This window comes from Leopardus geoffroyi, chromosome B4 (assembly GCF_018350155.1).
Source record: "Leopardus geoffroyi isolate Oge1 chromosome B4, O.geoffroyi_Oge1_pat1.0, whole genome shotgun sequence".
Classification (NCBI taxonomy): domain Eukaryota; kingdom Metazoa; phylum Chordata; class Mammalia; order Carnivora; family Felidae; genus Leopardus; species Leopardus geoffroyi.
The window spans coordinates 108873346-108901277 of record NC_059341.1 but is presented as its reverse complement, the minus strand read 5'-3'; positions in this window follow the sequence as shown (position 1 = coordinate 108901277).

Sequence of the window (27932 nt, the reverse complement as noted above, 5' to 3'; positions counted from 1 at the left end):
ATTTCACACTGATTATTTTTTAGTTTCCATGTGTAGCATTGTATTCAACGTGTTTGATAAGGTAAGTTACATAGACTGCTACTATTTTAAGAGATCATGTCAGGAACCTGAGACATTTTCTCCTGCCACATTTTGCTACGATTAGTTTATCCTCAGCCTCATAATTTATGACTATTATTTTTTTCACAGTCTTTTAAAATTTCCCTTTAGAAAGTTGGTTTCCTTTTTTGTAAAGCTAGATTTTTCTCTTCATTTTAAAATCTATACTTGGCCTTTGGGGTTTTAGAATGACTTTATGCCAAACAAGAATATCATATTTAGACAAGAAGGTAAAAGTTACATACATTTTACTGTAAGCTGTTGGAAAGGTTCATAGGTAAATGGAAAATATTATCAGACATTTAGCATTTTTGCACTCTGGAATGTAAGTTCTATGAAGAAGACAATAGAAACAAAATAAACACCAATAGGCTAACTTCTAAAGAGTCAAGTAAACAAAATTGGGTTATCTTGACACTTCCATTCGACATACATATGTTGACACTAAGTAATGTTTATTACTTTTCACTAAATTCAATCCTTTGCTATGATTGTGTCTATTGTTTTGGTGTTACAATAGTGCCTGTATCGCGATTTTGTTTGTCAGACCTATACACAGTAGCTAAAACAAATAGAATTTTTTTTTCAAGTAACAAGAGTCAGGAAGTAAGGAGAATATTACTAAAGAAGAAAGAGGGAGTTGAAAATTGAGAGAAGATATTTTGCTGCCATCATGATAAATGGGAATATTAAATAATGGCAAAAAAACTGTTTTGCTGATTATTTCTATACAATAGGAGTTTTAGTGAAATAAACATATGAATATTACAATAATGATTTCGTGTCTTTTAAAAAATTTCCAAAAGCAAAAGTGGATTTTTTAAATTTACTATTCTAATATGTAATTAAGATGCTTTTACTAAATCATTCTTAGGCCTAATTACCTGTTGAAAGAATTAGGATACACCTAACAAAATTATCAAACATAAAAAATGCTCTAACTTAATAAAGGTGGGTATTAAGAGCTGTAACTTTTGAGATGATGTATAAATTTTTTGGATTTTGTACTAATTTTATAAAGGATGAAAGTACCAATTTAAATCAGTCAAACATTTCAGCCGGCCTCATTATCATATGTAATAATGAATGATAGCTCTTTTATTATCTTGGTAATAGGAGGTGATTCATTTTTATTAAGAAAGTGATTTAGGTAATTTAGCAAATTTAGAATTTTAAGTGCTCTTCAAAACAGAACAATAAGATAAAATTAAATTTCATTCTCCACAAGATAAATGTACTATACTAATTAAAACATTTCTAATACATACTTCATAATACACTTGTCATTTTGAAATTAGCATTTTGTGAATGCTTAAGAGAGAAATATAATTTAATTATTTATTCATTATGTGTTACTACCATTTTCTGAAATTATCTTCAAGAAAATGAGATATGGAGCATGTACTTTCCTTATGAATTTCTTCATATCCAGGAAGATCAAACATTGCATCTAACCACTAACTAAGATATTACAAACAACTTGTTATTCTTATGGAATTATTATTGGAAGAATTTATTATTGAATGAAAAACCAAAAGATTTTTCCCCCGTTTATGTTTTATATATACAATGATTATTTTTATTGGCCTATGGTTCACTCACCTTAAAAAAAAAAGGAAGAAAAGTTGTGGTTTTGTTATCTTTTTACAACTTTAATTTCACTGATACACATCTTGCTTGAATGTTCACATTTTGGTATAATAAAGAGAGAAGTTTGCTACTAACTTATTCATCTCTCACTTCTCCTTCCTTTACCTCAACATCCATCAAATGGATCCATTTAATATCAGTGATATTAAAATATTCAAATCAGGGTCCCTGGGTGGCTCAGTTGGTTAAGCATGAAACTCTTGATTTCAGCCCAGGTCTTGATCTCAGGGTCTTGACTAAAGCCCCACACTGAGCTCCCTGCTGGGCATGAAGCCTACAAGAAGGAAAGAAAGAAAGAAAGAAAGAAAGAAAGAAAGAAAGAAAGAAAGAAAGAAAGAAAGAAAGAAAGAAAGAAAGAAAGAAAGAAAGAAAGAAAGAAAGAAAGAGAAAGAAAGAGAGAGAGAGAGAAAGAAAGAAAGAAAGAAAGAAAGAAAGAAAGAAAGAAATTTTAAGGGTGCCTCGGTGCCTCAGTCAGTTGAGCTTTGGACTCTTGAGTTTCTGACTCTTGAGCTTCAGAGTCTTAAACTCATGACCCTGATATACAGACCTGAGCTGAAATCAAGAGTCAGACAGTTAACCAACTAAGCTACCCCGGAGCCCCCTATTTTTCTGCTAAGTAGTATTCACTGTATGAATATAGCGCAGTCTACTGATTACTTCACTTGCTAAAGGACATTTGGTGGTTTTCAGGTTTTGACTTTTACAGATAAACTTGCTATGAGCATTTGTGTATAAGTTTTGTAGGGACATACGCTTTCATCTGTCTGTGTACGGTTGGGCACACTTAACTTTACAAGACCTTCCATTTTACACACAGTATAAGAATCTTCAAATAGTGTACTTTTTTTTCATCTCCTGGGTTTTGTCTATTTTTTCACATGTGGTATTAAAAGCCCACACTGCACTGTAGTGAAAGTCAAGCAGTTGAATTTAAAAGTTACTTTATTGATTTGACCATAGGCATAACTTAGAACTCTGACTGAATATATTCTTGTTAAATTTGCTATAACTATACTCTCCAAACTGAGTCATGTAAGAGTTACAACTCAAAAGGAGAAGTTTGCAAACCTGTGTGTGTGTGTGTGTTGTGTGTGTGTGTGTGTGTGTGTGTGTGTAGCTGGTGGTGGGTCCCCCTGAAAACCCAATAGAAACAACTATTGCATTTAGATCACATCATTTTGGTCATATTTGGTCAACCAAGGTCATTGATAAGATCCTTGGAATTGTTTTTAATTTTATTGTTTTGTTTATTTTTCTAAATCACTAAATATAATATGGCAGGTGCACCTAACACTGTTTCATAGCTTCAATTAACATGAGCTGAGAAAGCATCCAAAGATTGTTTAGCAACTCATGAATTTCTTTTTTTCATAATGAAAATAATGGAACAAAAAGCTTTTGATAAATAGTTATTAAGCAAGATAGTCTTCAAGATCCCCAAAGGAACCTCTTCTACATCAGACCTTGTGCTATGAGGTTTTACCATGTGTTGAGGGAGCCAAACCATAAGAGACTCTTAAAAATTGAGAACAATCTGAGGGTTGATGGTGGGGTGGGAGTAAGGGGAGGGTGGGTGATGGGTATTGAGGAGGGCACCTGTTGGGATGAGCACTGGGTATTGTATGGAAACCAATTTGACAATAAATTTCATATTAATAAAAAATAGAAAAAAATGTGTTAAATGGAGATGCTTATATACACTAGACAAAGAGAGTCCAAAGGTTTTATTGCTCTAGGGAGGGTCAGATGTTTGACAATTTTTCAGGTTTTTTTTTTTTTTTCAGTGGATGCTTTAAAGAAAGCCAGGAATTATCATCAAGAGAATGTTTATATTGTGTTCTGGGATGGCAATGTGATGTTGTGACAATCTGTTAACTGTACAACCCTTTATCTACCCGGTTTCCTAGAGGAAGTAAATGAAACTTCCCAAGAATATAGTCAGAAGTCAGAAACAAAATTTAAAAAGCAGATTTGAAGTGATCACATAGCCCTAGGAAATAATGGTACACGAACATGCCTGAACAGAAAAATCAAAAGCTATTTGAAGGTGAAAAAAAGAGCTACAGTAATGAAAATAACAGTTCATGGAGGGCTCGGTAAACACGAAATTATGGGAAAAAGGAAAAAAAACAGAGTGCAGAAATGCATTTAAAAGTAGGACTGAGGAAGTCAGCAGCAAGTTCAAGTTATAGGATAAATGGATAGTGATTAAGCTGCAAAGGGAATCTATAAGACTTCTGCAATTTACCTAAGAAAGCTATAGCTTAAAAAAACATAGTTGATAAACACATCGACTTCCCAGATTAAAGAACTATTACCACTGAGATATAACCAAACAGCCTAAGTAAACTCATTCCTATCATTTTTGTGCATAATCAGTTCTGTTTTAATTTATTTATAAATTTACTTTGTTTTTTTCTCAACACATTTTTCTCATATTCTTTTCTTTTTAATTTTTTTTAATGTTTATTTATTTTTGACAGAGAGAGAGAGAGAGACAGAGTGCGAGCAGGGGAGGGGCAGAGAGAGAGGGGCAGACAGAATCTGAAGCAGGCTCCAGGCTCTGAGCTGTCAGCACAGAGCCTGATGTGGGACTCAAACCCACAAATGGTGAGATCATGACCTGAGCCAAGGTCAGACGTCCAACCGACTGAGCCACCCAGGCACCCCCTTTGTTTTAAAAAATTTTTAGTCCTTTATTTTTTATTCTTAAAAAGTCTGTTTTAGAAGCAAAGATCCTTTTGTTGAAGAGCAACTTCTGAATCCGAGACTATCCTCATAAACTCATATTGGAGTGAGTTTCATGATACCCCACTAATTACCCATTAGAGCTCACATACACTTTCACAGAGACAAGGGCTCATGTGGATGTGCATATGGGAACACATTGTATTTTTCAAAGAACTTTCCAAACTTATTCCCCCTTAGTTTTTCATACTTTAGTCATGACAGTTAGTGCTTCAGCTACTCTATTTGATCGAGATGCATTATAAATCAAAATTAATCAAGTTTTAAGTAGCTTTTAAAGCCCTCTTAGTAACTCACTGTACCACATTGATGGCCCTTGATTAATTTAATGATGCACTATGTAACTTTCTTAAAACTATAATTTTAAGACAGTCACAAAATAGAAAAAAAAAAACGTTAAATGCAGAGAAATAAATTCTAAATGAGAAATAGTTCCAGAATCTGTAACACTATACTACACAATGTTCTATGAATAATTGTATAATCCACAGAAAGCATTTGTGTGGAAGAATTAGAACAGAATCCAAAAGGTTTTAATACATTTTATCTGCTCCAACATATTTGAAAAAAAGCAGATCAAAGTATCTACCTGTAAAATTGAATAGGTAGGCATTACCTTAACGAGGAGTAAACAGACAGTTCTTTAATAAATAATAAGTGTAAAATGTACAGCATATATAATGTAATGAAATTTGAACACACACACACACATAGCTTGGTGCATATATTTTCAAGCATGTGCATTTTACAAAGCATAATCATAAAATTGTAAGAATTAGATATTTCTCTGGATTGTCTGTTATTATAGATATCGGTGCTTTATTTTGCAATTCATAGAGTACTTCAAATTAAACACTTGAATTATAAAAGTGATACATGTAAAAAGTAAAAATAGGACATAGGAATATTTAACAAAAATAACCTCTCTGATCTTGCAACTTGGTAGAGGATATTACTTTTTTAAAAAAGTTTATTTATTTTGAGAGAGAGAGAGAGAGAGAGAAAGAGAGACAAGAATGGGGGAGGGGCAGAGAGGGAGAGAGAGCGAAAATCCTGAGCAGGGTCATGCTGACATGGGGCTTGAACCCACTAACTGTGAGATCATGACCTGAGCTGAAATCAAGAGTCCCGAGACTTGGACTGAGCCACTTGGGTGCCCCAAGGTTATTACTTTTAACAAGAAATGTTTCCACTTTTGTTATTTTTATAATTGCCCATATAACCTTAAATGTTATATTTATATTTCTATATTACATACCTATGTTTCAACTCTTTATGTCTGTCTACTGGGCCAGCAACTGGCACACTTTCACTATCCTTCCCGCCACAAACTCAGGGTACAGTTATTTCTATATTTGGTTTTCTGTGGCAGTGTCCATGATGTTTTTTTAAAAGTTTATTTATTTTGACAGAGAGAGAAAAAGCACAAGTGGGGGAGGGGCAGAGAAAGAGGGACAGAGAGAATCCGAAGCAGCCTCCACAATGTCAGTCCAGAGCCCAATATGGGACTTGAACTCACAAACTGTGAGATTATGCATGAGATTATGACCTGAGCCGAAGTCATACACTTAACCGTTTGAGCCACCCAGGCATCCCATGATTTTAAATACTGTATTTACACCCATATTCTACGATAAGTCAATTTTAACTATATGTCAACTCCCTAATGTAAAATATAGTGTTATTACTACATGTATCTTTTCTAATACCTCCACTTTGTTTTTTAATATTCCACTTTTTCTTACCTTAAAATTTATAAAGTTATTGTTCTAAAACCAACAACCAATTCTCTGATTCTTCTGATGGCAACTGAGTGTTCCATTCAATTCTGACACCACCGAGAGTCGGTGCAGACACCACAATAAAGACTCAGTCACACATTCTGCTCCCCACTTCAGATGCCTTTGTCCATTCCTGGTCCCCGTCCTTCTGACTGAAGTGCTGCTAGAAATTCATTACAAATCAGGGGTTCCCACAATTTATCCCACGGTTTGATATGCTGGAATGGCTCACAGAACTCAGAATGACACTGCACTCCACTTCCTGGTTTCTTATAAAGGATACAAATGAATAGCCACATGAAGAGGCACATGCGGGAGGTCAGCAAGGGTCCCAAGACAAGAGCTTCTCCCCACGTGGAGTTGGGTGCTTTGCCCTGCCGGCCTGTGAATGTGTTCACCAATTTGGAAGCCCATCAAATCTCACTCTTCAAGAGTTTTTATAGATTTTAATCTCCAGCCCCTCTTTCTGGACGTCGTGGGTGGGGCTGAAAGTCCCACTCCACCTATCACTTGGTATTTCTGGTGACCAGTACTATCCTGAGGCTGTTGAAGGACCCCATCCTAACTCACCTCAGACGTGATCAAATAAGGCTTCTTATGATTTACGAAATCTTTCCATTACTCAGAAAATTCCAATGGTTTAAGGAGCTCTATGCCAAGAACCAGGGACCAAAATGAAATGTATTTCTTATTATGCCACAGTTATTAACAATTATATTTTATTTTGGTAATTTTCTTAAGTATTTGTGGCTTGATTAGAAAACTCAAATGTAATAACTGGCATTTAAATTTTATTTATAAAATTATGTGTTATGAAACGAATAGTGTGATTGCAGATCAAATGAAGGAAATGTGATCTTAAAGAAATTTCCTGCAGTGATGAGAATCTTCCGAGAGGCACAATCTACTGGGTTCTCTTTTTAATTATTTCAGATTTTATTTGTTACATCGGTGGTGACTCAAATGCTACTTCTTAAATCCTGTGCTCTGCTTCTTGGATTTCTTTTTTATTTGCCCATAGCATGGCCCTGAGCCATATTTTCATTTAGTTTGCTTTGGTAATAAATTGTGTATGCAGATTTCAAAGCGTTTACTTTTTTTTCACATTTTATTGATAATTCAATTGTGTATCAAATTCTAGGGTTACTTTTTTTTTTCCTTTAGAACTGTGACCTTATCTTTCAATTATATACAACTATCGAGTTGTTGGTATTTCCCTCCAAAAGCAATCTGATTTTCATTCATTTGTTCATTCACTCTGCAAACATTTGCTGAGTTCCTACTGTGTATGAGGGATTGTTTTAGATGCTGGGGATTCACCAGTCACCAAACTGTAAACAATTTCTACCTGGGAAGTTTGATTAAAAATACTGACACCAAGTCCTGTGGAGACTAATTGAATCAGAATGTCTGAGGAGTCCACCCTAAGAACGAGTACTTTGTGAAGGCTCCCTCTCTTAGCATAATGTGCCACCGTGGTTGAGAACTACTGCCAGAGGGGATTGAGCCACATTGCTCTATCATCTATATCTCATAAATAACTTTTCTGTTTGCATGGCAATGTGGAAAAGAAGGACTACAAGCATTTAGAATGGAGTTCTTTAATGAACACTTTAATGATTGCTGTTTCTGCAACTGTTTTTTGTTGGTATTGAATGTGGAGCTTATCTAAACCTCCCTTGTGGGAAATCCCTTGTTTACTCCTGGGGGCCTCCAAATGTAGATTCCTCTGTTCTGATTTAAGAATATGTTTAATTCCACTAGCTTTTATTTTATTTTATTTTTTGGAATTTTTCAAAATTTTTGTTTTGCCAATGGCACACTTTCTGTTCGCCTGCATTATAATGGCTTCGAACCTTTTGCATGGGACTTTCCCACTGATTATTCTGCAGCAACTAGATTACTCTTTTAACATGTTCAATAAATATTTGATGAATCAAGTTAATCAGTAATCCTTTACCCTAGAGTTAAAAGAAAATTTTGAAATATGTAGAAAGAATTTGAATCAACGCTCCCCAAAATAAATTTTCCATGCTATCCTCTTGCTTCTTAAGAGATTTATATGAGACATATCCTTCTCTAAAAAAGTAACTTCTACTCAGGAGGGGAGTACCTGGGTTATCTAACTTTTCTAGGCTCATTATTATTTACAAAGTTCTCTGGGAATGATTAAGAACTGTTAGGGCACCAAAATCCTTTGTATTCTGAGATTTAGCATGAAATGTGAGAATTATCCTGCTTGTTTCATTAATCATAGTAAAATTTTATTGCATCTAAGGAGTTAAATGCTTCCTTCTTTGCCCTGTCTTATGGATGAGCATTTCCACTGTCTGAAATTTTCCACATTCATAGCAAAAATTATGTTCATCCTCTTCATTTGACTTTAATATAATAGAGATTCAAATGGTCTGTCAGCCTGACTGATCTGCTGATTATTTCTACTAGCTGCCTTTCAATTTGCCATGCTCATTCAAAACTTGAATCTGTTTTTCATCTGTTTCAATGTTAATATGCACTCCTGTGGCTCCTACTTTGAAGTCAATGGGAAAATCTTTGTGTGGAAGACATGCCTTTGGGGGACAAAATAATTCAAGTTCTTTCTCAACTGAACATAGAAAAATTGGGTACAGCTCAGAAATTTGAAATATAGTCTGCCTTTTCTCTTCCATTGTAAAGAGAAAAAAACTTCAAATGTAATTTTTAACACTTTTAGTCAATGCTTTGAACATGGTGTGGATGTCTCGGTATTATGTTTAAAAATGATAATTAACATTATTTTGCAATACAGAATGCTAATTTGAAACCATTATCTGTCTCGTAGGTCAAATTAAGACTACTTTTTCCAGCATTTTCTCCCTCAATTATCACCATTAATATTTTGGCTAGGTAGTTAGACATACTTTCAACAGGAAATATTAATAAGAGAAAGAAGACACTATTTTGTTGTGCTGCTGGTTAATTCCCTGCAATTATCAGAAATATTAAGTTATCACCATAGCAAGCTTAGACTGAATTTACTCAATGACTAAGAAATGAATGTTATTCATATCACTAAAATAAAAACTGCAGACAAAAGATATAGAAAATATAAATGCAAGTCATATGTAATATAATGTTAATTATCATGTGCACTTAAGCTATATAGCATTGTTCCTTTAAGGTTGTTTTGGAATAAAAATCACTTTTATATCTATCATTAATGTTTAGTATAATATTATTCTCATACTAGCTCTAACATTCCCTTTGCAAAGAGCCATTAGTGAGAAAGAAATCTGGAATACTTAATGCTGAAAGAATCCTAACTGAAAAGGAAATCTGTTCTTTCTGCTAAGTGCTAACACTCCTTTAAACATTTTTACTATGCCAAGCACACCATCTGTGCTCAATTACTTGTTATTTTATAATGTCAACATCTGCTTATAAGAAAATATATGCTTGCATATATTAAAGACTTGTTTTCCATACTAGGATGTGAAAGTTCTTTATGTCAATCCACATGTAATTCATTCTTCATTCTTTGTGTTCTCTCCTGAACAATGCAAGTTAAAATATTAGAACATCAGAAAAGCAAAGACATGGACAAATCTAATCGACATAAACAAGGATACAAGGAATTTAAAGTATATAGCCTTTATGCATTTTATTGCATATAGATTTAAATTTTATGTAAGTAGTCTGGAAATGTCAGAGATAATTGAATATGAAATTATATTCACAGTTATCTTCATAACTCAATATAATTACTTATTTGAATGGTAGAGATCAGCTCACATAATATTTTCTCTACTAAAAAGCCATTGTTTCTCTTTTCTATCACGGAAATGCTGAATCTCACTGTAGGTACCAAACCAAATATTACCTCAACCAAGAATAATTTCCCAGCTTCATCCACATATATCAAATCCTGCTTCTACTATAACACACACTATGTAGTTACATTTGTATTCATTTTTCTTGGAACTATTTTAAAAAATTTTTGTCAATATAGGGTGCCTGGGTGGCTCAGTCAGTTAAGCGTCTGACTGCATGTCAGCTCAGGTCATGATCTCACGGTTCGTGAATTGGAGCCCTGCATGGGGCTCTGCGCTGACAGCATGGAGCCTGATTAGGATTCTGTCTCTGCCCCACCCCTGTTCATGCTCACTCTCTCAAAATAAATAAGCAAACATAAAAAAAAGCCAATATAAATGCATATAATTGAAAAATAAAATAAAATTAAGACTTTTAATGAAAACTAAGAGCACACTTTTCAATTCTCACTTCAACCTAGACCTTCTTTTCACAGACAATTATTTTCAAACATTTCATTCACTTTTTTCAAGTATTTTAAAATAACATTATTTTGAAAGTAATATTCTTAAAGTTTTATTTCCTGATCTACCTAATTTAGACATCCCCTATTCATTTCCTGTTATAGTAAGTGATGATTTAGACTTCTTATTTCAAGCACCTTCCTCTACCATCCATTAACCCAGTGTAGTAGTATCATAAGTATGCATTAAATTAATAGACATTACTTATTTTATTATGATATATAAATGTGGTTTATTATCCACCCAAGCATTGTATTATATTTATTTTTATTTTCATATAAAATAGCTTTGACTAAATAGTTTCTGACATTATGACTAAATAGTTTTTCCTGGCATTAACAATTGTATTTTTCATTTGTCTAATTTTCTACGTATTTAGTGCTATTTTTCTTCTAAATGCACTAACAGATCTGTCAAAGCATGGGAATACTGATCTCAAATTATATTATATATAGATAATATATAATTTCACTGTAAAATTTTTCATGTTGCTCTTTCTGAATAATTATCTCCTGTGATTGATTCTTAGATGTTATCCTGGAGCTTTTCTGCTCTTCTGTAGCAATGGAACAACAGATCTGGACAGATCACCTATTTTCTAGACACATCATATTATTATTTTTTGGGTTACTCCTTGTTTTGTTAAATATCCTATTTCAAATAGCTTCCTAACTGCTTGAGAATTTAAAATGAGAGCTCTCTCTCATGTCAGAAAAAATGTCACAGACATGGAAATGGACCAAAAAATTATCAAGTGTCCTTTTAGTGGAGTTCTGGACATTATCTAGCAAACCCTTCAGGGATTGCCTGATCTAGAGGAGTATGTTCCTCTGATAATCTTCCCATTGACTAAACTGTTCTGTAATTGTGTAGAGGTACAAGCCAAGGTGTACAAACCTGATAGTCATTCAAATGATCATCTCCACGGTAATGCAAATGAGTTTCCATGTACCGGGTAGAGATACAATTGATTTTGCCTTGGAGAAAAGATAATCTCAAACATAACTTAATATTGCTATAAGCATTAACATTTTTCATAATTGAAAATTAATTTTAGCATTCCTATTACATATATATTCATATTCTCCTTTGAACTGGTTTTAACATCATTAATGGGTGAAATGAAATCTTTGATTTATTTCATCTGTTTATACAAGTCATATTTTATCTTAAAATAATTTACACATTTGAAACTGTCTTTGTTATAGTCTCCTCCTAAATTGATAGCTAGACTGGGTAGAGAATTTTAGGTTGCAAGTCATTTTCTTTCACTACTCTAAAGGCATCATTTCACTGATTTCTAGCAGATCAGAAACCTTATATCTTTCCCATTCACACAACCTTGATTATCACTTTTTGAATTGCTCTTTCTCTCTCTGGAGCTTTTAGTCTTTTCATTTTCCCCAGGGTTAGATTTCAGAATCTACTGGGTACTCAGGAGATCTTTTAGCTTAGAAATTCAGGTTTTTCTGGACAATGTCCCTTTGTTCCTTTGAGGCAGAAGGCAATAGCAGTTATATGGGTAAGAATTAAGATTAGCTTTATTTTAAAAAATTTTCTGTAATTGCATTCTTTTGTTTTTAGAGAGAAAGAGAGAGAGTGCAAGTTGGGGAGAGGGGCAGAGTAATTGAGAGAGAGAGAGAGAGAGAGAGAGAGAAAGAGAGAGAGAGAGAATCCTAAGCAGGCTCCACGCTCAGCACAGAACCTAATGTGGGGCCCGATCCTATGACCCTGGGGCTGAAATCAAGAGTTGGACACTCATCTGACTAAGCCACCCACATGCCCTGTAATTATATTCTTAATTTGTAAGAATTCTCTCTTTTAACCTGACATTGCCTTTTCATGACATCATCCTTCTATGATAGGAATACACTATGCATAGTTATAACTAGGATAGTAATTGGACAAAAAAGATCAGGTACAATGACTCAGCATGAAAAGAATTTGTAATTCGCATAACATGTAAAAATGCTCATTTTTGACCAGAGTATATGGGAATAGAAGTGGTGATAAATGGGGATAGAGAGAAAATACATGGGCAGAAATTGAATGAGCCCTGCTACAGTCGTTTATGGCTTCTTAGTAGACTTATCTCCTATTGTGCTTTGGTTCTTTAACATAAATTTCTCCTCCTTGTTGGTTTTCCATTCTTAAGTTCAATATGAGACATTTTTTTCCTGCTTCTCCAAACTTAGATTTATTTCTGGTATACTTATGCTACTCTTCAAAGCAATGTTTTCTATTTGAAAACAAACTTTCACACTCCCTGTCTCCACTCAACCCAGTTTCTATTCTCTGACATTTCCTGAGTGCTCTGGGAACTTCTGTCAGTTTCTTACATCACCAATGGTATGATCAGGCAAACTATCTTAACTCCCTGGATTTATTTTCAACAATTGTGAAATATGGATAGTAATTCTCAACTTACAAATGGTAGGCAGTGGTTGGTATATGAGATGATGGGCCTTGTTGCATTAACATATGATCAAAATCACCATGGATTCTGCACATTGTACATCAAAAGATAAGGATAATCAATTGGATTTCCATAAATGTCACTTTAAAGGAAAAAGAGTCTGGAAGGAAATTCCATTTTGAAACATAAAATTTAGAAAATTATGGTTCTATTAGCATGGGGTGCTCAAACTATTTAAGTCATTTCAATCCCTTGAAATATCTGTATACCAATGGCAAGAGCCCAACATTAAGGGCTGTCAAGGTCCTTAGAAATTATCCTGTCTAACCTCTTCTTTTATTACAGTTATATTCTATACCATGCAATTTAGCAACTAATTACATATTGTTTGCATTTTTCTCTAGGCATAATTATATGTCAGTCTCATCCGTTTAATTATTTAAAGACAGGATCCTAACTTTTATTTTTCTATCCCTCAGAGTGCTTTGCAGAGAATTAGCTGAGCACATTCAGTTAAAGTAGTATTTACTAATTAGTAGGTGATAAATATTAATCTGAAATTAATAAAAAAATAATCTACTATCTTTCCATCTTTAACAGCAGGTGAAAGTTTATTCTGGTCTCTATAGTATGTAGTATGGAGATGTAAATATTCCTGCTGGGAAAGGAAGACCATCTTAACTTTATGATGAGAAGCAGATGTAAGTCATTCAGTTCAAAGGAAGGTCCTGTCTTCTCTTCTTGGAACAGAATGGAAAAAAAAAGGTGACTATTGTTGTCCCCTTTAAGGCCCAGCTGTTTAACTGGGTCCAGGAGAGAGATGATTTTATAAGCATCGTTTCCAACAAAGTCAGCATGACACCCACCAAGGGGGTTTGGAGGGAAAATGTGAGGGACCTGTTCTAAGCATTCTACACCTTCAGAAACCCTCAGAAAAATATTAACAATCACTTGGGGAAGATGAAAAAGTTCTGAAATAAAACTCAATGGGTCCAATGAGATTATCACATAGAACATAAAATTTTGTATGTATAGATTTCTACCTATTAGCTATAGAGAAATTAATAGATGTGCAATTTTTCATCCCAATATTTTCCTCTATTAATTAATATAGTATGTTTATTAAAAACTGTCTTTAAGTATGATTTCTAAGACTGTATAATGCTCCATTGAGTAGATGTTTCGTAGTTTATGTAATCATTTATCTTTTCTTGGGTATTTATATTAATCCCAAATTATCACTAAACATTTTTTTTTGGATAAAACAATCTGCAACTAGATCATTGATTATATTAGGTAAAAGTATCTTAAGTTTGGGGATTCATAATACATATATCAAATGATTTTCTCAAAATACTCAACTATCCTAATTTTCTTTCTTCAAGTTTGAGAATGTGTTTCCCTATAAGTTCACTAATATTTAGAGTAAAATATGTAAGCATTTTTACCCACTTGAGAAGTTTAAAATAAACTTTTAACTTAATAAAAGGACTGGGTAGGGCTTTGGGATTATTTTCCTATGGGGAGAGTTTAAAATTGTTCTTAGGTAGGAAGAAGGTGCACATATATATTTGAATGGTTAAATGGGCAGAGTTCAGCAAAAACTGTTTGCAACCACTAACAGCTGATCTTTTCTTCTGTTGCAACAAATAAATTTTCAGTTGTGCACATTGCTGTCTGCCTAATTAAAGACTAATTCTTTCAGCTGAACTTAACCATGTGTTTATTTTCAAATCAATGGGATATGAGCAGAAATAATATGTATAAGTACCCTCATCACTTTTTCCCCTCCTCCACGGTTGAAATGAGGATGTGAAGGAAAGGGCTAGAATAGTCATCCTGGAATGTTAGAGAGGAACTGCCAGTTGAGGCTGGCAGGCACTCAACTGCTTGTTGAGGCCTAAGAAAGAAACTATTAAAACCCTAATGAATGTGGAGGTGCCATTAGAGCCCTGAATTTCCCATCCAATTTTTTTACCTAAATTAGGAAATCAAGTTATATCTTATTTAAGCCAGGAATTTATACTTTTTAGTAAAGCAGTAACCAGAGATATTAACTAATTAAAAGGGGAAGAACTAGACATAGGAGACCTAGTGAGTACTGGAATATGGTAATGCTTGGTCCTTGTGTCTATTCTTAATCTGGTAATATTCTTAAAATAATATTTTATGATTTAACATGTTAAGACAAATAATTCTTATATTTTTCATTTCAAAATGTCCTTGGATATTTTGCCCTTTACTCTTCCAACTGAGCTTCAGAATCATTCTTAGACAGTTTAGGTTGCTGTAACAGAATACCATTGACTGGGCAGGTAATAAACAACAGAAGTTTATTTCTCACAGTTCTGAGATGGGAAGTCCAAGATCAAGGCACTGACAGATTTGGGGTCTGGCAAGGACTTGCTTCCAAGTTCACAGACCATCTTCTCCCTGTGTCTTCACATAATGAAGGGGTAGGGGGAGGGAGTTCTCTGGGGTCTCTTTTACAAAAGCAGTAATTTCATTCATGTTGCCTCTACTCTCAACTCTTAAACATTATTCAAGTTTTGTACTATTATATATTACAAATATATATATTAATAATATATATGTATATATATATGTATATATATACATATATATTAATAATGCATGAAAGTGCCTATTCTTTAGTTGTGAACATTAGTTTTGACCTATTTTCTAAATGTTTTCTGAGGTATATATGAAAGTACTCAATTTGTGTATGTTTATCTTTTGTCCAAGTTCCACTCGACATCATTATGAATTCAAAATTACTCAGTTAATTGTTTTAAACAATCTAACAGAATAATTTGATAGAAAATATTGATATCCTTTTATTTGTAGTTTTTAAGAGGTACTTTTTGTTTGTTCAGTTGGTTTTGTCTTTGCAGTCAGAAATGGATCTTAAATTTGATCAATTTTCAGGTTTATTCAGGAGTCATTTAATTTTATTTACTGTTGTTTTTTCTAACGTTTATTCCTTTTTTGAGAGACAGAGTATGAGTGGAGGAGGGGCAGAGAGAGAGGGAGACACAGAATCTGAAGCAGGCTCCAGGCTCTGAGCTGTCAGCACAGAGACTGACGTGGGGCTTGAACTCATGAACCATGAAATCATGGCCTGAGCTGAAGTCAGACGCTTAACCAACTGAGCCACCCAGGTGCCCTGTATGTTGAAGTCTTAATCCCCAATGTGACTGTATTTGGAGATAGGGCTTTTAGGAGGTAATTAAAGTAATTTCAGAAGGTAATTAAGGTAATGAAAGTATAAACCAAATGGTGGCAAAGGAAATGAAGAGTGGGAGGAATGTTCTGAAGGTGGAGTGAAGGACTCTATGACAATTGACTTTGGGAAGAAACAGAGGAGTAGTAATTAAGTCAAGAATGTTTTCTGCTCAAGTGATTTCATGTCTCTATATAAACATTATTCCTTCCATCAGGGAAGCTCTTTCTTTTCCCACACCTTTTTTTTTTTCTGATAGACTAACAAAGTTCAAAACCAAATTCAGTGGTCCTTTCTCCTAAGATATCCAGATTGAGTTCAGAGGCATCTTCTGATCTTTCCTATTAGTGTCCTATTAGATATATATGTACATCCTTAGGATGCTTTTCATTCTATTCCAGGGAACTTATCATTTGTTCTTCCATGTCTGGTTAATTGCCAAATTCTTCCCTTACAGTAAGGCTCAAAGTTCATGTGGTTTTTGTATCCTGCCTAGTAACTAGGCTCCAGACATCAAATAATAAAAGAATAAAAGAAGACAGACTGATATATGCAAATTATTGAATGCATGAGAGAATGATGGCACCATTAAACATAAGTAATTTGGTAGTAAGAGCTAGTATGATAGAAATTCTGACTTTTATTTATTTTGTAGAATTTGACACAGTGGCAAGATATGTGGTACAAATATCTAGTCATAACATTAAATTAAAAGAAAAACACTTTCACATAGAAGTTAAAAAATGTATGGAATTTCAGATGGATATAGTTACTGGAAACAGTATTTTAAGAGTCATTTGTATTGAACTGATGATTGAAACAGATGAGAGAATATGATTACTACAGATAAATGGGAGACAAGGGTAGGTGATCAGAGATATAGCCTTAATCAGTACCTCACTGAGAGTGTCAGGGATAAAAATGTGCTAGCTATGATAAGAAAGTTTGGAGAATGACTGGATAATCAGAATCAAACAACACCAAGGAAGTTTAGAGGAAAAGCATTTCAGAGACTTGGGAGAGCAGTTAAAAATATTAATATTGCAGATTTAACTGAAAAACAACAACAACAACAACAACGAAGCACTCTGTATTTATAATTTAAAGATCAGTGGTAACCTTTGAAAGAACCGGATTTTTTGGTAGAGTGACAATATTATACTTTCTCTTTGGTGAAAAAAAAATTTAAGGTCTATTCATTTATTTTGTGAGAGAAAGATAGAGCTCGGAAGAGAGGCAGAGAGAGAGGGAAAGAGAGAGAGAGAGAGAGAGAGAGAATCTCAAGCAGGTTCTGCACTGTCAGCACAGAGCCTGGTACAGGGCTCCAATCCACAAACCACAAGATCATGACCTAAGCCGAAACCAAGAGTCTGATGCTTGCCGACTGAGTCACCCCAGTGCTCCACTTTTGGTAAAGTTTTTAAATGTAGTTACTTTTTATTACAAAAATAATGTAATCACACAACAGAAACTATGGAATGCAGGAAAATGGAAAAATATTTAATCCCATAACTCAAAAACTGCTAAGTACATATACACACATTTTTTTTCTGGCTCCATTTATTTGATTCCTTCAGGTCTTATAACCTTTCAATCATTCAAGTCATATTGTGGCAGCAGAACCTAATGTGATCTCCCAGTGATTTTCCCCTCCTGGAGTTCATATCTTTATGTAATTCCCTCATCTTGAAAGTGGGCAGGGCTAGTGACATTCTTATCACAATAGAATGTAGCAAAAGTGAGAATATGCCATTCCCATGACTCCATTATGTTACATAGGAAGTGTGTAAAGATGTTACTGTTGTGATTACATTATGTGTATAACATTCCAGGTTAGCAGACTGGAGCTGGAGACTCTTCTTGCAGCCATGTTGGAGAAGCTCACAGGCAAGGAACTAGGAGTGTTTTCCAGGAACTATGGGCAGCCTCCAGGATCTGAGAGCACTGTCCAAACAATAGCCAAAAACAGCAGGGCCCTTAGCCATACAGAAGCAAGGAAATAAATTCTGTCATCACCATGAAAGAGCTTGGAGGTAGATTCTTCCCCAGTTGAGCCACAAGATGAGAATGCAGTCAATTGACAACTTGATTGCAGCCTGTGACAACCAGGACATAGTTATGAAACATTTTCTAAATAATTATTTTCTAATGATTAATTTACTGTTTTTGCAAAGAATGAGGTCAATGTTCAATATGGCAGGTATAATAGTATGTGTTTACTAAACCTAATATCATATTCTTCTTGGGAACAGAAGAAGGCTACATTCATGTGACCAAGCGATGGCTAATTGGATGTGGATAGAATTCATGTACACCATCTAGACATAGTTCCTTAAATATTTCTTTCCATCTTTACTCTCTCTCTTCCCTCCTCTGCCAGCAAGATACAGAAGATCCCAATCTAATTCAATGCAAGATTTAATAACCGTATGGAATGGTGGAGTCATTAGAAGAAAGAAGCTGGGGTCCCTGAATAGCTGTGTGAAGTAGAGCCATAATAATCTACATGAGTGAGCTATAAACTGTGCTTTGTTAAGACATTAGGACTTTTAATTGTTATTATAAATGTTAGGCTAAATTACCTAATGAGTTCACTTTGGGGATTTGGGAAATGCATATTACAGATAGATATAGAGATTATATATACGTTGTATATTAATATAGTTTTCTAGTGGATATATATCTGGTGGATACCCTAAAATAATTCTCATACTGTTACTTAATAGAGAATATCTTAAATATAATGGAGTTGTCCATGTTAGAAATAATTTTATGAGATAAAAAGTGTTTTATAAGAAAACTTTGCTTATAATCTTGTCTTTCATTAAACCAGGAGAGATTAACCTCAGTGAAATTTACTGTGTCCATCATATTTTCTATTGTTCTTTCTGCTTTCATGCCCTCCTAAGACTGCTCTCATGCTGCAGATGGTTAATTCTGAGCTTTTTAGAGAGATATCCTACCTTATGGTAGTGACTGAGACATTGCTCTCAACTTTGAATGTTTCAGGATTCTCTTGCCCCAATCTAAGCTGAGTGTTTTAACTGTTTTAACTATTTTATTTTATTACTTTATTTTTTTAAAGCTTATTTATTTTTGAGCAAAAGAGAGAGAACGAGAGAGAGAGCACAAAAGCAGGCGAGGGCAGAGAGAGAGGGAAAGAGAGGATTCCAAGAAGGCTCCATACTGTGAGCATGGAGCCCAGTACATGGCTCAATCCCATGAAATGTGAGATCATCACCTGAGCCAAAATCAAGAGTCAGATGCTTTAACTGACTGAGCCACCTAGGATCCCATTTTAACCATTTTAAAACAATGTGTTTTCTTTTTGTTTTCTTTTTAATGTTTATTCATTTTTGACAGACAGAGACGGAGCACAAGTAGGAAAGGGACAGAGAGAGGACACACAGAATCCGAAGCAGGCTCCAGGTTCCGAGCTGTCAGCGCAGAACCCGATGCGAGGCTCAAACTCGTGAATCACAAGATCATGATCATGACCTGAGCTGACGTCAGACGCTTATTTGCTTAACCGACTGAGCCACCCAGGTGCCCCAAAACATTGTTCTTTCAATTACTGATGAATAATATGCAAAATAAATCTAACGCAAGATTTTGTGGATAACAATTACTTTTTATATTATTATTGCAGATAATTTCTGTGTTCATATTTTAACAGATATTTTTACCGCCATAAACTACTCATGGGAGAAGTTCAGATATTTTCTTAAGTTCAGAGAGTGAGGTATTTGTAGGAACTATTTTCTTAGATTCTGCAGAGATAATTTCCTCTATTATAAGGTACATGTCTTGCCTTGGTGTCAATTAGTCATTGCTTCAGTGAAGCAGGATGTTGCGTTAGAAATATTGAGTGACACACTAAGTTATAAGAGATTTCATATATCATATTACAAGCCAGAACATGAAACACATTTCCAGAAGGAAGGCAAAGGGCTTGCTTCACCACTCTCCATCTGTCATCCACATCAAAGGTACCAGTCACAGAACCAATACAATGGAAATGGAGAGAGGATATGTGAGGAGGAATTCTTTGGAGATGTCTGGGCTATGATGACTCTCTCCTTGCAGAGAATCTAGTGGTGGAAATTCTGACCTCTTTGCAGCAGGTCAAGGCAGCAGAGCTTCAGTGTTACAACACTTGATACACATCTGCTGCAATTATAAGGACACAGTGAACTAGTGACTTGCTTATGCGTAGAAACATCTGGAAGGCAGAAATGTACTGACCCATTTTGGTAGAGCTCATTCCCAGAATAGTGGGGGAAATGGGTGTTTTCCACTGACTAGATATGAGTTATATGAGAGAGCTGGCTCCTAATCATTTTCAATTTTGCTCAAAACAACCATTTGGAAGAGTGATGAGATCCTGGCAATAATACTCTGTGATGTTGATAGGGGACATCCATTAGAAAGAAAATTCATCATTTTACAGAAAATCCACTAAAATGTTTCTAGTTTCTATCTAGTGATAGGAACAATGAAGTATTCAAGAAAATGAATCACAACCTAGAACAATCGTATCCTAGAACTTATACAGAGTATTTAGGGATAACAATGCAACAGTTAAATTTTGTTGTTATTTAATTTACAGACACATTTGCTATGCATAGGAAGAAGGATGAAAAAAATAAGGATGAATTTCAAGCGCTTCTAATTTGGTAGAAGGTGAATGTGCTTATACAAAAAAGTAAGAGGTAAAAAAAAGGTACTATTGGCAATGAAAAGATATATGGAATATCTATAAGTATATATACAATTACATTAACTTGCCATTTTAAATAAGATAAAAAGTGAGGTGGGGAGGGAGGGAGATGATCCATGAAACCTTTCAGTTTAGAACATTTACCTGACTCAGAGAGCATTAAGCCATTTTACAAACACTGTGAGTACAGTAAGAACTTTTATCCTCATGCTTTTTAGCTGTTCTCTTGGTTTGTCTCCAGAAAAGTCAGAAATTGAAGTAAATCAGGCAGAAGAACAATGGAAGCTTAAACTAAGAAAAAATAAAAGAAGTACCTTATCTCCCTTCTTTTGTTTCCATTAGCAGAAACTGCTTCTGGGTGAGAGTAGTTTTAACTTTAAGCATGTTCAAAGTTTCCATTGTGACATAAGACTGGACACTTTTAACAACTGAACTGAGGCCAAGATTATGAGTTAAAGTAATAGCAGAACTTTTCGTTATTTAAGATTAAACCAAAAATCATGGAAATGTCCTACTTTATATCCAGAGCAAGGGAAAAAATCTCCCTGATAGACCAACTCAAAGGGACTATGAGGTTTATGAACATTTTTATTATTACCCAACGAGTACTCTGAGTTTTTCATGTGTGTATACATGCACATCTGTCTATTACAACTATATACAGTAATTTTATATTACATTAGTAGATTTTCCATAGTATTAATTCACAAACTGTACAATTGCATTATGTAAAAGGAAGCTGTATGTATGGAACTAACAAATGTCCTTTAATTTAAAATAATTCAAAGTATCATCTTCTTTGCTCTTGATTGACAGCTAGCTCATTATCCTTCTGAAGTTTGAAGCTTCATTGTGTTAGATCATCAAATATAAGTATTAGGTTCAGACATTTGTGTCGGTCTTTTTCATAATCTCTAATCAAATTAGCAAAAGAGACTAATGGAAGGAAAACTATGTAAAGGATTGATTTTAACTTTTGTAGAAAGATCAGAAATTTTAGTTAAATTCTTAGAATTAACTTTTGGGAGGTATGAAAGAAGAAGCAAGTTCTGGTCATCCATTTAGATCTAACTAGCTATGCTAGTATAAATGAAGTTAGAAATTAATGTGAGTGAGGAAATATATGACAGCTCCTCCTACTACACACACACACACACACACACACACACACACACAAATCTGAAAAAAGGTGTTCACCAGTAGCAACTGTGTTATTACAGAAAGTCTTTTAGTTCAAAGACTTTTGAAGACAAAGATTTTGAAGCATTTTCTTCCAACAGTACAAGGATTTGTTCTACTTCATAATTTCACTAAAATTATACAGCTGTCACAAAGTCATGGTCTGTGAACCATAGTAATATGTGCTAAGAGTACATTGTCATCTTGCCATTAGCAATCATATAATGGCTGATTTTTTTCACAAATAACATTCATTTATTCAAGACGTTAAAATTCATAGGGCTATCTGAGAAGACTTGTATGATACTAATAATTTCAGTGCCTGAGGATTTGATCTTTTTAATCCATCTTAAAGCATTAACACGTGTATATGCATACATACATATGCATATGCACACAACATGTATTTAGATATTTACATATGTGCATATATACATATATACACACATATATGTGTGTGCCTGTGTGTATATATACTGTGTATATACATATGTAGATGCATATATATATACGCAAATATATATACACGCAAATATATATATACGCAAATATATATATACGCAAATATATATATATACGCAAATATATATATATATACGCAAATATATATATATGCAAATATATATATATGCAAATATATATATATATATGTTAAATGTTTAGCTTTGGGTAAAAACTCTCTAAGTTCTAGATGGTATGTATGTCTATTCCAAGTGTGTACTACATATTTGGGCCTGGAATTTCTACTTAATCCTCAAACTTAGCTTGCTCAAAACTCAACACCTCATCATTTCTGGCTATTCTTTCCCCCCATTATTTCCTAATTTAACAAGTTATAGATGTCCCACAAACCATCAATTACCTCTGGTGCCACCATCTTGTTCCTCACGAGCATCCAATCAGATTTGCATCCATGTGATCTCTTCTTTATTGCACTATCATTCTTCTTTTTTTTTTTTTTTAATTTTTAAAATGTTTATTTTTTTGAGAGAGAGAGAGAGAGCGTGCAGGAGAGGGGCAGAGAAAGAAGGAGACACAGAATCCGAAGCAGGCTCCAGGCTCTGAGCGATGGCCCAGAGCCCAATGCAAGGCTTGAACTCATGAGCAGTGAGATGATGACCTGAACCGAAGTCAAACACTCAACCAACTGAGCCACCCAGGAGCCCCACACTGTCATTATTCTTATAGATTACTGAAACCATCTCTGAATAGTTCTTCCTGCTTCCATTCTTTCCAGACCACCTGAGTCAAACCAGACCACGAAAAGTTGGCTAATAATTAGGACAGAGGAGACTAAGAACTTGGATAGGCTTAAGGTATATCGATCAATAAAAGCTAAGATACAGCCAAATGGATATCACTCCCAGTGCCTAGTTCCCTATTAGAATAAACAAACGACAAAAAAGTTGGAAGTCAAGGCATGAAGAGAAATAAATCAGGTTAAAAGAGTAGTGGGGTGTATAATAAAAGCATAAAATACCACACATAATTGAGTATAATTATAGTAAGTGTGAAGTGTGACTTGAGTTCTACTTAATTACATGAGGAACTATAACAAAGAAGGTGGTCACATGTTCTGTATACCTACAAAGTATTAGGTCTAAGGAAATGTATGAAAAGAACAAGAGGTGCAGGAAGAAAATATGCTGATAATGGTTCTATAACATATAACAAATAATTTTCAAAACTTTTGAGCTGAAATCATAATACATAAACACATTGTAATATAATCTCTTTTCCTTTTGTCTCTAGATACTACTTTCAAATCTTTACAGTAAAAAGTATAAATTGTTACTCTAAAACATGTATTATTCCATGTAATTCTAAACGATTGTCCAAGAAATGTATTATTTATATTTCAGAGGTTAACAAACTGAGGCCCATGATCACATCAACTATAAGTGATGAATACATTAGGGTTTGAGTCATAGTTCTATAGGTTAACTTTTAAGTCACTTAAGTACTAAAATAGATTCATGGTTCTCAGCTAAAGTGACTTTACTCTTCAGAGAACATTTGGCAGTATCTAGAGGTACTCTGGGTTATCACAACTGGGAAAAGGGGAGTTTGCTACTGACATCTAGTGGGTAGAGGCCAGAGATGTTGCTAACTATGTTACAATGCACAGGAGAGCCTTCCACAATTATCGGACCCATATTTGTTAGTGCTGAGGTTGAGAAACCCCGGAATAGCTATATGTTGCCCTGTTAGTACAATAAGAAATATAAAGTCAAAGAGAATACTATAAACCTTATAACCCGAGGGGTGTATAGGAAGAAATAGGAAAAGAAAATATGTTACTGACTTTGTCATAATTAGATGAAGATGAAGTTCACATATGCTTTATCTGTGATACAAATTTTTCTATACAAATGAATGGATCAAACAGAATCATATGAAAAATTTCTGCCTTTGCAAGATAACAAATGTGATTTCAATCCTTTTAGAAAGAGCATTTACAAATACGATGTGATTTTGCTGGTATTTTGCTTTGTGAAGTATAAGCACCATGTTTCCTCAATTTGCAAACGCTATCAATTGTAAGACATCAGCCATTTCCTGGAAGCTCAGTGGAAAAAAAAAGCACTACATTAAATATAAACATTTAAAACGACAACTACAGCAGAGTATTTGTTTCCATATAACCACAGACCATTTTCATTTTTAATATCATGAAATTAAATCTCTTCCTTATTCAGTCTAAATCATCTTCTGAGTCACTGCTACAAGTATGCACAACGTCAGATGACTGCCGCTCATAGTCTTTGTTCATGATCTTGAAATTATCTGCATGTTGAAAATTGACTATCATCTTCCAGCATATCAAAAAAATTCCAGCAACACCTGGCTGGCACATGTGACTCTCGATCTCTGGGTTGTGAGTTTGAGTGTAGAGATGACTTTAAAAAAATAAAAGTTTTTTTTTTTTTTAATTCCAGGATTTTATGTGTACTTTCTCTTTTGGAAGCCTCTCCCCTTTTCGTTTTCTTTCAGTGCTGGAAATTAACTAGTTTCTTTTAAAAAATCATCTGAAAGCTTTTGTCAGATACTCCTTCAATGCCTGAATGATAGCTATTTGTGACACATTGATGAATCTTCAGTCTTTTCAACCTTTGTAAATTCTTTGATGGTCTGAAAGGGATTGGCTATTTTTAGTCCCCAAACTGATTTGCTGGGCTTGTGACAGAGAATTACTGGTACACACAATAATTTTTGTTTTAAGAATGCATCATAATACAATCTTTGGGATACATTTACAGGGACAGTCGAGAATTCAAACTTAATTTAAATTAAATTTTGCCACCTTTGCAAATAATTCAACTAAGGACAATTGGATGAATATATGTCTTCAATATTGCCCTCTTCTAATTCATCTATGAACACACAGACACATACACATACACACACACACAGTGACTATGACAACAATGAGTCACTATTGATTTTTTAGCCTATAGATAGGCAAGTGTCATACTCTTGTTGTATTGTTGAAAGTATTTAAAAATTTAAAATAATGGATCTAGAAATTGAACAAGTAAGTTTCTTTATGTTTTTGTTAAATTAAAATAATTTAAAAAACAAAATTTTGTTCATTAGTTTCTTATATGTTCTTCAAAATAAACTGCAGCTTTAAATCAAAGATATAATTTGTGTTCAGCATTAAAAATATTCCCAAATGATATGTGTTTCTACTGTAAGAGAAGCACACATCCTTTAAAAACTAAATAAATCATCAGAAGTTATACAACCTTGCTTCAAATGATGTAAATAATGAATCAACAACTACATCTAGATAATAATTAGAACCTATTAATTATTCTGGCTCAGCTTCTTTGGGAAAATTAAAACTAGCCTTAGAACCATGTTAACAAACTGACACGAGATTTGTACATTTCCAAAATGCCCTCTCTGCTGTCTTTCATAATATTGTTAGAAGTAATCTGAGAAGATTTTTTTCCAATTTTTTTTATTATGAGCCTTTTTTAATTGCTGAACTGCAAGATTATTTTCCTTGGTTGCCATTAGTAACACTGACAGTTACTATAGTATCAATCTGATAATTATGTATTTTTAAGAGATACTGGCAAGTGGAAGTGTGACTATTTATAAAGCTATTTAAATTATACTTTCATAAGGTTATTAATGGTTATGCTTTTGGTGTAGGTGTTATTGGCATATTTAGCATATGAAGGACATGTAAAACTATTGAGTCATAAAATCTGTACATACATGTTTTCAAGATGAATGTATATGTACCTAGGAATATATAAATAATTGGATGATTGTAGTCTTATATGTCCCTAAGAATAAACTGTAAATAATTGTTGTCTTGTAAAAGCACAGTCCCTCATTCTAGGCCAAATAAATTTAGAAAAAAATGTATGTATCTCAAAAGAAAAAGCTTCGGCTTTATCAGTTTTGTAAACACAATTTAAACTTTATCTTAAGTCAAATTATCACCATAAAGTTTCTATTAGTCACAGTTTATCACCTTGCCTTATTTTGCTACTTTTTTGCAGTTCCTTATGGGCAGAACATATGGAAGTGAGAATTATTTGGGGACAGAAAATGTAATATAGTTAGGAAACACCTAGAACACTGTTAAAGAGGTACTTTGGAAATAACATGAGAAATTTGATGACTGACAATTTATTTTTTTATTAAAAAAATTTTTAATGTTTATTTATTTGAGAGAGAGAGAGACAGATTGCAAATAGGGGAGGGGCAGAGAGAGAGAGGGAAACATAGAATCTGAAGCAGGCTCCAGGCCCTGAGCTGTCGGCACAGAGCCCGAAGTGGGGCTCCTACTCACAAGGTGTGAGATCATGACCTGAGCCGAAGTCAGAGGCCAAGCTGACTGAGCCACCCAGGTGCCCTGATGACTGATAAGTTAAATTATCTTCAACTAAATTATATTATCTTCCCCCATCTATGCATTTCCAATAAACTAACCACTCTTTGTATCAGACACACCCAAGAAGTGTGGACTGGAGGAAGATGATCGATTTATTTGTGTGGTAAACAAGTAAGAAGACTACTATGTTAATGAGTTATATCTATCTTCTTTCATCATTAATTGTAGGGAGGAAGACTAAATTATCTGAAAATTATGTCTCTTTTAAATTTTTTTTTTAATTAACATTATTTCACTCTCGATAGGTGAGGCTGATGGTAAGTTTTGTGGTGATGCCTCTTCCTGGACTATGACAGATATGAATTGGCCCTGACTTGTATGTCAGGTATCATTCATATATGGAAATGAAATGCCAACTATACAGTCTACATATCTGTCCAAGACTCAGACCATTTAGGGTACCTTATAGAAATATATAATACCTTTCTGGCTGGTGGTATATTAAATCCTGTCTAAAATTATTTTCTTGCCTCACTCCTAGTCTCATGGACTCAGCAATGTGACTTGCTTTAGCTAACAGAATTTTAGTAGAAATGATAGAAGCAAAGGTTTAAAAAGTGCTGACATCATCGAGGTCCCTCTCTTGTGAATTATTATCACAACAAAAACATGCCCAGCAAATCAGCTATTGCAGTAGAAGGAAGACAGATTAGTGCCACAAAATGTAGCCAAGTCTGCTTACCTTCAGTTAACCCCCATACTGTGGGAAAATAAAATATTTTTTAACTCATTCAGTTTACAGGTGGTTTGTTCAGTAGTGTTTCTCGTGTGTGTGTGTGTGTGTGTGTGTGTGTGTGTATTGTGTGTGTAACCATATTAACTGACACAGGGTTGGTAGTGATTTGAGAACTTATAAAACAACAAAAAACATGAGAGAGAAATATAGAA